The sequence below is a fragment of the Micromesistius poutassou genome, assembly GCF_964030765.1.
Source record: "Micromesistius poutassou genome assembly, contig: SCAFFOLD_6286, whole genome shotgun sequence".
Taxonomy (NCBI): Eukaryota; Metazoa; Chordata; class Actinopteri; order Gadiformes; family Gadidae; genus Micromesistius; species Micromesistius poutassou.
The window spans coordinates 1-11,105 of NW_028178389.1; the positions used below are offsets into that span (position 1 = coordinate 1).

Consider the following 11,105-nt stretch of genomic DNA (forward strand, 5'->3'; position numbering starts at 1 on the left):
GACACCGTGGGCGGTGAGGCTCTGTATCTCTGGAATCTCCCGCCACCATTACAGCTCACACTTCACCGGACGCCATTTTGTGTGTCGGCAGTTTAGGAGTTATGACGCTGGTGACGGTGTTGTCTCTACCATAGACATCTTATAAGTAGACGCAGCATCGACCGCTACTGCTTACTGGCGCTGACGAGACGCGGGGCCGCCATCTTGGAGTGGTGATCCGCTCCACTCAGTGTGATTCATTTGGCAGGACCAATGAACTGTCAGCGCATTTAATTAATCTTACCTCACTGAATACCACTGATTTTCACACGGTTTTTTTTCATACGTGTAGCTATGATAAAGGACACATGTTTTGGCGTGTTTTATTATTCATAGTTGGCTTAACAGTAATAGAATATTCTTATATGCTGTAAGTGACCAGACGTCCGAGATCAAAACTGGGAATATAATCCAGAGAAGGGGAAAAAAACGGTCAGCTATTTTTAAGTAGAAGAAACAATATGATTAGGTTATATAATACGTATATCCTACATAAACAATGTATGAATACATTAGATATCTATATATCTTAGGGTCTCTGTATGTCCATGGTCCTACCAACCTGCTCTGGTGCTGTTTACCTTCATGTATTCAGGCTAAAACGACTTGATTGTCTGAAGCCTCATTATTGCATCCCAGCCAAAGAGTATCGGTATTAATACCTCATTCGTTGTCCAGGCTGGCAGCTCATACAAACATAAGTAAGGGATAATGTAGAGAACGCTGGTCATTATCGGGAAAATAAGCCCCGACAGGGCGAACCGGACACCGACGCGAAGTGGAGGGGTCTTGCTTCGCTTGCTTTCCCTGACAGCGGTCATTGGGTGCTTAGCAACGGTCAATTATCAAAAAATAATTCACCGCCGGAAGTCGGGAAGGCCCATGCAAGTGAACGGAGTGTTCAGCACTGAGAAGAGCCGTGTAATAATACATAATATTTAAACTCAAGTTTTTTTGTCTTTTTAAGTGGTGGGTACAAAGTGAATCTTGACGAAAACTGGTGGGTAGGCCTACTCGACCCCAGCGTAAGACGCCTATGGTTACGACGTCTTAAGCATGCAGTGAAAGTATCAGAGGCTCATTGATTTCTATTGGAAAAATAATACATACATTAGATATCTATATATCTTAGGGACTTATAGACTGTATCTCTGTTGCTGCAGCAGCAGAGTTTATTCTGTCTTGACACTTTGTATTGATATTTTGTATGACATTCTTCCCTTAAATGATTATGTTTACAGTGATTGTTTTATATGTATTTATTATGTATGTCGCATTGGATAAAAGCGTCTGCCAAATACTTAAACATAAATAAACACCTGAAAGTTTTTATATCAGCTAAAACCACCAATCTGTTTCACTGGATTCAGAATAAAACCAAATTCTGTCTTACCCAACAATGTTAGTATTTGAATATTGTTACTTGAACGACTTATTCATGGTTCCAATTATACTGTTAAGAAAGTATTGTCTTATACTTTGCCTAAAATTAGACAAAATAGAACATTTCCTTACAAAGACAAATGGGGCCGGGGAACTAAGTTTTAACTTAATATTTGCCTTGTAGAATTCAGCAAGATTAAAAGTGCAAATATACACAAGTTAACATTCAATTCAATTTTATTTATAGAGCGCCAAAACATTACATGTCTCACGGCGCTTTACAGAGTATTGAACATTCAGAGAGAGCCCATGAGTAACAGGGGTGAGGAAAAACTCCCTAGAATTGGAGATACATATAGGAAGAAACCTCGAGCAGATCCACGACTCGAGGGCCTGACCCATCTGCCTAGGGTCAGTTACAGGGCAGTGAGGTTTGTATACATGATAAATGAATAGGTTAGTTAGGTGTAGAGAATAGAACATGGTGTTTAAAGCCACCTGGGGTGTATGTTACAAAGGGGTGGGATGGTTACCTAACCAGTATGATAATGCATGAATCCCATTTAGTGTCAGAAAGTTCAAATAGTCTAGTGTAGGGATGAATTTTCATAGGGATTAGGAATTGTCATAGGGCAGTAGTGGATCGCTAGGCAGCGCAGGCCAGGATTTTTCATGATGGTTAGTATTAAGTGTAGCAATGGTACTATATAATGTTACACTATAGAGAGAAAAGGCAAGAAATGTTATATATTGATAATGATTTATCAAGTCTCAGTTCATAGCCGGGTGAACACATAGTTCAACAGTAATCCCAAAAAATACGCCATTCCAGTTGTCAGGTAAGTGTGGCAGGACCTTTTCCTGTTTATCACACATTTCACGAAGGTGGGCTACACAAAATTAGGTTGGAAAGCTAGACTAGCTATACTGTATAGCCACTGTCCATCTGATTGTCTAGTTAGCTAATATCATCATACGTGCTTTTACTGGCTTGATATTCGCTGCTATGGTTAAGGTTAGGGTTAGGGTTAGGGATAAGGGTGAGGATGAGGATAAGGGTGAGGATTAGGGTAAGGTTGGGGGTGAGGGTAAGGGAGGCGGGCGGTTAGGGTATAGGGGAGGGGAGAGGTTAGGGTTAGAGGGGGGGGGGGGGGGAGGTATGAGTAAAGGAGGGGGGAGGACAGGGGATGGGGAGGTAAGGGTGTATGGGGGGAGGACGGAGGTCAGGGTATAGAGGGGGGACGTTAGGATATAGGGGAGGGGAGAGGTAACCTTACCTCATTAGGGTAACATGCATGTGTATAATAAAAATTACCATACAACAAGCCACACAACCAGGTCATTTTAAATGATTTTATATCATAAAACATCAGTATACATTTAACATATACAGTATACATACAACATCTGTGCGCACAGTGAAACAATTCTGGGATGTGATTAAAAAAAACAATGGTTCATCGTGAGACCATCTGACCCTAACTCTGTCCCTAACACTGAACCATGAGGAACCCGCGAAGGAACCCTTGAGAAACAAGGAACCCTTGACAACCCGTGACTTAAGTCACGTCCTGCGAGGTAGAAGTTGCATCTGAAGTCTCCACCGTCCAGCTCCGACGAGGCGCCGTCAGTGGGTCACTGAAATGTTGCAAGAGGAAAAACACAAATCGTTAGCCTCGTAGCATAATCTATGTTGCTAGCCATAGGCCAACAATGTCAATGAGGCTACCAATGTCGATTACACTATGAGGCTACCCATGTCGATTACGCTATGAGGCTACCATGTTGATTACACTATGGGGCTACCAATGTCAATTATGCTACAATATCAATGTACTATGAGGCTAATGATATAGATAACGCTATGAGGCTAGCGATGTTGATTATGCTATGAGGCTAACGATACCCATTATGCTATGAAGCTAACGATATCCATTATGCTATGAAGCTAACTATATCCATTATGCTAGGAGGCTAACGATGTCCAGCTAGGCGGCTAACCAGATTCCGGGTCTCCCTCCTGATAGGTGGCTCCTCCTCCATAATTTTGTCCATGATTTTTTTAGTTAATATAATTTGTGTTGAAGAAAATACTTTTGTTTTGAGAATTCTACACTAGAAACACAGTGGTAGTAGTTTATTATTCTTTGGACACCTTGTTTAAATAATTCTGAATCAAATCAAATTTTAAACTTCAACATGAAACATGCACACACTTGGGAATTTGTAATTCAGGAATATAGTAAAACATTCTGTGAATTGAACAGCATAGCTTTGGTGGTGAAACGATGTAAAAAAAAACCTGTTGGTATTAACCTTCCAAAGACTTGAGCAGTCCCATCGTAGTCCTCGTCTCGCTCCTGGTGGGTCGTCAGCTTCATCTGTTCACAATACAAACACATTAAAAGGGTGATGTTACGTCACCAGGTGTGAGTGTGACCAGCTGTTACATTTTAGTTGTGTTTTAGTGTCCACCTTGATGTATGCTGGATAAACTATAGTAGTAGTAGCAGCTGATGTGACCTTGATTACTTCAAATCACAGCTTTGGCTAAAATTCACCGAATGAAAAATCTGAAGGAAAAACTAATGAAGACCCTCTACAATAGTTTGAAATAATTAAAAAGAACCTCCAGGTGTCAAGTGTTTGGTGATGGTTACCCTCCGGTCCCCAGTCTCCGGTCCAGCCTGGTGCCCCATTCCTGGTCCAGGGGGATCTGGATACCCTCTGGTCCAGCCTGGTGCCCCATTCCTGGTCCAGGGGGATCTGGATACCCTCTGGTCCAGCCTGGTGCCCCATTCCTGGTCCAGGGGGATCTGGATACCCTCTGGTCCAGCCTGGTACCCCATGCCTGGTCTAGGGGATCTAGTTACCCTACATTATAATTAAGTGCGAGAAAAGCACTAGACACATAATCATCATCATCATCATCATCATTCTTATTATTCTTATTATTATCATTATCCACCCTGGTGACCCATACCTGGTCCAGTGGGATCTGGTCACCAGCTGGTCCTCAGCCTCCGGTCCACCCTGGTCCAGGAGATCCTGTGAAGTCAGACAGCATCCTTATAGACCCGTGCACATCGCGGTCTCGAATCTAACTACCAACCCCCCCCGCAGGAGCCCCTTACCTTGAGCTGGAACGACGATGGAGATCTTGGGGTGCTTTGGTCGTCTTGTTGCAAAATACAGCCAACAGACTTACCTTGAGCAGATCTAGTAGTTTGTTGCTGTTGGTTCATGTACAAATAATTGACTATACATTTCATATCCCCCCATTTAGCAAATAATTCCCACCCATAAACAAGGCTGACAACAGTACAAAATAACAAACTGTTCTCATGCCTTTTGTCTACTTCCTTACTACTCTCTAAAACATTGCATGCACATCGCATGAGTGTTGCCTTACTGATCAGGGTGTGATCTGAGTGACCAGAGATGCATGCTGGGATACTGTGCCATCTGACGCCTACAGTTCTGTAGAGGTTCCCCCTCAGGAGAAACCAAGTTTTCAAAAGGCTGTCGTGACATCAGTTACATGACCTGGAACGTCCGTCAAGACCGTGACAGGGACTCTAAGGAGAAACGCTAAAGGGTAGGCTGTGAGGCTCCCCCTCTCGGCGACTAGAATACAACCGCTCTTACAGGAGAGAATCATGGCGCACATTTCAACGTTCCTCTTCATAGACCTTGAAGCCCCAGTGAGGCTTTCTTCACCTCTTCTGAAGAAGAGCACAACTGCAGCTCGACAGGGACGCTAGTTGGGATGTTTCCAAGATGGTTTCCGATTTAGCCCGAGAAATACTTGGATCTCAGGGCAGGAGTACAGGAGATCCATAGGGCTTGCCAGCAGTCCATCATGTTGAGGTTAGGTAGGGAAGCCACGTTGCAGAATGTTTCATCTTCCATCTTCAGTTAGTTGGTTGGTTTCTCATCCGATTTCTGTCCATTCGGAATGCCGTTAGTCCATCATCCATTGTACCAAGTAGCCATTGTCGCTTCCCATTGTTTGCATGATTCAGTCACACTACAGGCCAAGCTGCATGACACTCAAGTCATCCTGTCCAGTGTGTAGAAGGTCGAATTGAGATCCAGATGCTAGATCGCTCCAGGCTCTTGCTGTATTGAACACCCACTTTGTTATCCTCTTTGATTTAGGCCACAGACTTGAGTCATCAGAAACATCTGACCAAATGACACTCCAGGGTGTTTCAGGAAGAGTAGCATCCTCCTATAGCTGAAAATTAAAATGTTCAGGTAATACAAGCCAATTAGAAGTAGAAAAATTTCCCCTCACACATGTGGTGCCCAGTACCAGGTTAAAGATTGCCCCTCTCACACTTAGTGCCCCATGCCAGGGCAACGATTGCCCCTCACACTTAGTGCCCCATGCAAGGTTAAAGATCACACCTCTTTATTTTCAGTTATTAGATTGTGTATTTACACAAACAATGACAATACTCAAAGGAATACAAAGCCAAACGAGAGGAGAGACCAGTGGTGGGTTTGTAGGTCTTTGAGAGAGGAGAGACCAGTGCTGGGTTTGACGGCGAGACCAGTGGAGGTTTTGTAGGTCTTTGAGGAGAGACCAGTGGAGGTTTTGACAGAGAGACCAGCGCTGGGTTTGTAGGTCTTTGAGACGAGACCAGTGGCGGGATTGACAGAGAGACCAGTGCTGGGTTTTAGGTCTTTGAGAGACCAGTGCTGGGTTTGACGGAGAGACCAGTGGAGGTTTTGTAGGTCTTTGAGGAGAGACCAGTGGTGGTTTTTAGGTCCTTAAGAGAGGAGAGACCAGCGGAGGTTTTGACAGAGAGACCAGCGGTGGCTTTGTAGGTCTTTGAGAGACGAGACCATTGGAGGGTTTGACGGAGAGACCAGCGCTGGGTTTGTAGGTCTTTGAGAGACGAGACCAGTGGAGGGTTTGACGGAGAGACCAGTGCTGGGTTTGTAGGTCTTTGAGAGACCAGTGCTGGGTTTGACGGAGAGACCAGTGGAGGTTTTGTAGGTCTTTGAGGAGAGACCAGTGGTGGTTTTTAGGTCCTTAAGAGAGGATAGACCAGTGGAGGTTTTGACAGAGAGACCAGTGGAGGTTTTGACAGAGAGACCAGCGGTGGCTTTGTAGGTCTTTGAGAGACGAGACCAGTGGAGGGTTTGACGGAGAGACCAGCGCTGGGTTTGTAGGTCTTTGAGAGACCAGTGCTGGGTTTGACAGAGAGACCAGTGGAGGTTTTGTAGGTCTTTGAGGAGAGACCAGTGGTGGGTTTGACAGAGAGACCAGCGCTGGGTTTGTAGGTCTTTGAGACGAGACCAGTGGCAGGATTGACGGAGAGACCAGTGGAGGTTTTGTAGGTCTTTGAGGAGAGACCAGTGGTGGTTTTTAGGTCCTTAAGAGAGGAGAGACCAGCGGAGGTTTTGACAGAGAGACCAGTGCTGGGTTTGTAGGTCTTTGAGAGACGAGATACCAGTGCTGGGTTTGTAGGTCTTTGCGCCCTGCCCTTCACAAAGAAAAAGAGAACTCTTCCCGGGGCTCCGGCCAGCTTCTCCGGGGTCGTTTGCGTTACCGCACTGGACGCCTCGCGGCGCCTATCTCCGCCTCTCCAGATTTGGGAATCTGAACCCGACTCCCTTTCGATCGACCGGGGGTGACGGAGGCCATCGCCCCGCAGAGACGAGAGACCAGTGGAGGGTTTGTAGGTCTTTGAGAGAAGAGAAACCAGTGGTGGGTTTGTAGGTCTTTAAGAAGAGACCAGTGGTGGGTTTGACGGAGAGACCAGTGGTGGGTTTGTAGGTCTTTAAGAAGAGACCAGTGGTGGGTTTGTAGGTCTTTAAGAAGAGACCAGTGGTGGGTTTGTAGGTCTTTGAGAGAAGAGAAACCAGTGGTGGGTTTGTAGGTCTTTGAGAGAAGAGAGACCAGTGGAGGGTTTGACGGAGAGACCAGTGGTGGGGGGGCTAGGGCTTCAAAGCGTACGGAGGGAAACGTTGGAACGTGCTCTGTGGTTCTCAGGTGCAGGAACCAGGTTGAGTTCTAGTTGCTGAGAGGGACAGCTCTCACATCTCGCCCCCTGGTGTGTCTCCTTGAGGAGTCCCTGTCTCCATCCTGAAGAACGTTCCAGTTCATGTAACTGACGTGACGACGGCCTCTTAAACACTAGGTTCCCCTGAGGGGGAACGTCTACACAACTGAAGGCCTCAAACAGCACAGAACCCTAGCATGCATCTCTGGTCAGTCAGTCACACACCCTTATCAGTAGGACAACACACATGGGATGTGATGCAATGATGAGGAATGTAGTAGGAAAGTGGACGGATAAAGTATCTTCTATAGGGACGAATGAGAGGCATGAGAACGGGGGGGGAGAGAGAGAGAGAGAGAGAGAGAGAGAGAGAGAGAGAGAGAGAGAGAGAGAGAGAGAGAGAGAGAGAGAGAGAGAGAGAGAGAGAGAGATCAGGGCCAGAGAGGGGGGCGGGGCAGGGCAGGGCCTACGTGGGGCGGGGCAGGGCCTACGTGGGGCGGAGCCTGAGAACCGGTTCAAACTAAACGCTGTCAGCCCCACAGCATTAAAAGAAAATGTTGTGACTTACAGTTCGCAGTTTCTTCTTCGTGGTTCGATCGTGATACTCACAGAATCTGTTTCTTATTCTTGAGCTGTGAAGGAGAGCAACGAGATTAGTTTTACGGCTTGTGTGGCTGTGTTTTAATTAGTGATTAATCCAATAAATCCAAATAAGTTATTTTTCCCATCTAAGTACGACGGTAACCGAGTGCGGAGTCATTGTGTGACGTCATGGCCCCGCCCCCCTACGTCTTCCGCCGCCAACTCCGTCAAGGAGTCATTGATAAATATCTGCAGCCGCGTCACCCGGCGAAAAATATCAATTAACTCAATTAAAAACAGCTTACGACGACATACATCCAGAACTACTATTACTCAACTTATCAAGTAGGCCTAGAGTAAAAAACAATTAAGATAAATTATAAATAAATGTCCTACTCACAGCAGGTCCGGATGTAGCGGGCCGTTTTACTTCAAAAAGTGTTCGTTAACCCGACGGTCAACCTGGAAAACAAAAGGACCAGACGGATCATTAGTTACTTTTATAACTTGAACCGGGCGTTTCTAACCATGTTTCGGTTAAACTACTAAAATAACGTCAATATTAACCGTGTAATGGAGACGGCTCAACGTCTTTTTCAATCTAACCTGTTTGATGTGGTGGAGTCAACAGCTGACTGAGCGCGAGCAGCAGCAGCACAGTGAGGCTCAATGGAGACGCAGCGCGATCCGCACCGAGACCCGCGAAATAATCAGCGAATAATCAGCGGAACTACATGCAGGTGTGCGCCGCCATAGATGTGTGTGTGTGTGTGTGTGTGTGTGTGTGTGTGTGTGTGTGTGTGTGTGTGTGTGTGTGTGTGTGTGTGTGTGTGTGTGTGTGTGTGTGTGTGTGTGTGTGTGTGTGTGTGTGTGTGTGTGTGTGTGTGTGTGTGTGTGTGTGTGTGTGTGTGTGTGTGTGTGTGTGTGTGTGTGTGGGTGGGTGGGTGGGTGGGTGGGTGGGTGGGTGGGTGGGTTTGGGTTACAAACTGGGTGTTTGGGTTTGTGCGTTTAAAAGGTGAACGATATGTGGATGAGTGGGAATAAATGGTATATATTATGTGGATGTGTGAGTGTGGTTTAAAACCATATGGAGTAGAGGAATACTGTTACTACCAGGAATTGTATGCTGATTGAAGTATGAAATTACACCGTATGATGGTGTATTTCCTTTTGTTGAAAATAATAAAAAATAATAAATAAAAAAAATACGTAATGTGTAACATAACTAATTAACTATAACTGTATTGATACAATTACTATTATAGAACATATATAATGTTATTATATATGTGCTATTATATAATATATAATAGCACAACTTACTTGACTTAAATATGCAAATTACAACATTTGGGCAAATTATGCAACTATGAAAGTCTTTATAGTTGCGTTTGTTTATTCACAAAATAGAAATGCTATAACGGCATAAAAAAATAATAAAATCAATCAGCTCAGATATTTATTGTCAAAGTGATGAACTTATCAAAACGTACAGAAATCCAAATGACACTAAATGTTTCAAATGACATTAATAAAAGAATACATTATATTGTTACTTTAATATTCTTATATTGTATATTTGAACAGTGTTCCAATATATTTGTTACGATTCAAGACGGGAAGGACCCAAGCGCACGGCACGAGTAACAACAGACGAGAGAGGTATCAGTTGAACAGTTTATTAATCCACGGATGGTAACGGTTGGTGCTGGTGGTTGCATCCGTTGATGGTAATCCTGGCTCCACGGACCGGGTGGTCCGAACCGGGGTGGAATGAGTCGGCTGGCAGCCGAACCGACAGCCACACCCGACGATCCGGTGGTGATGGTAACTCCGGCAGTAGAGCAGGCTTGAAGGGTGGTCGTGATGGTGATGGCTGGTAGGAAGACAAGAGTATCAGGAATGCGCAGACTAGAACACGAGTAAACTAGGAAACTAGGAATACCGGGTGAAGAATCAAGAAGCTACTCAACATGGTAGAACAACTGACGACCTGGCGACGAGTGGTTGGAAGGCTGGGGTAGACATACAGGTGATCCTGATTGGAGACGACTGTCAGGTGCGGGTGATTAACGAGGCTGGTTCGGGGAGCTGCGCTGGAATGCGCAGGCCACGCCCCCACACATGAACCACTGAGACCAACAGGAACAGACAAGACGGACAAGGAGCGAGACTAGCGGCAGCTAGGACCTGGTAGGAGAGACCGTGACAGGCTCCTGGTCTCTGGCGGGAAACCAGGCTGCAGCTACCGGGGCTTTCCAGAGCCAACCCTCAGCACACCATGTGACCCAGGCAGCCAATCAGGTCGCCCAGCCAGCCTGTCTCCAAACCAGTCAGATCAGTCCTGGGCCTTATTCAGCCGGCAGCCATCTTGGTTCTACACGCTAGCTGGGTGGGGACTGGATGAGGATTTATACATTCTATTATTTGATCTGCTGACAGATTATATCTCTGTTTTCATGATGTTAAAGCTATTTACATTTAGTATGATTGTGTTCATATTGTATATCATAGGACATTATCAAATATTGAATAAATGAAAGGCTAAATACATATCTCAATTACCTAAAATCATAAATGCCATTAATAAATGTTTTTGTAAATGTTTATGTATCACATGGCTTCTCTTTTTTTATAACTTAACATAAGAATTTTGTATTATTCATTTCTGTATTTTTTTTATTCAATTTCATATTTTAAAATCAATTTGTTTATATTTGTCAATTTAATCCTAACGATTAACATATAACCTAACAACCTTTAATAATAAACCTAACCTCTAAACCTAACCTAACGATAAGTATAGTAAATATATGTAGGCAAAACAATTTTTATGTATTTTATTGACAGAATAACCCAAGTATATATGATCCAATTCCCCAAAGAACACAGAAAATACAACAAAGAGCATTAAAGCTAAAGCAGCCTAGCTCGATTGTGGTAGCCTATGTAGCAATGCAATTCTCTAGCTAGCAGAACTCTCAAATAATATATTTTAAGGAAACACATTAAATCATTGTTAAGATTATTGATTATTGTTTTAAAACTTGACAGAATCTCACTGTCCAAAATCTTGATTCTGAA

General features: G+C 44.4%; 1 long non-coding RNA gene across 1 annotated transcript; it reads right to left on the reverse strand.

The window, feature by feature from the left end:
- Positions 1–2,857: 2,857 nt before the first annotated feature.
- LOC311374577 lies at positions 2,858–4,239 on the reverse strand. The gene is made up of 3 exons (XR_014643068.1): positions 4,083–4,239; positions 3,739–3,803; positions 2,858–3,060 (listed from the first exon to the last, which is right to left on the reverse strand). It is a non-coding gene; the product is annotated as an uncharacterized lncRNA (long non-coding RNA).
- Between the last annotated feature and the right edge of the window lie 6,866 nt (positions 4,240–11,105).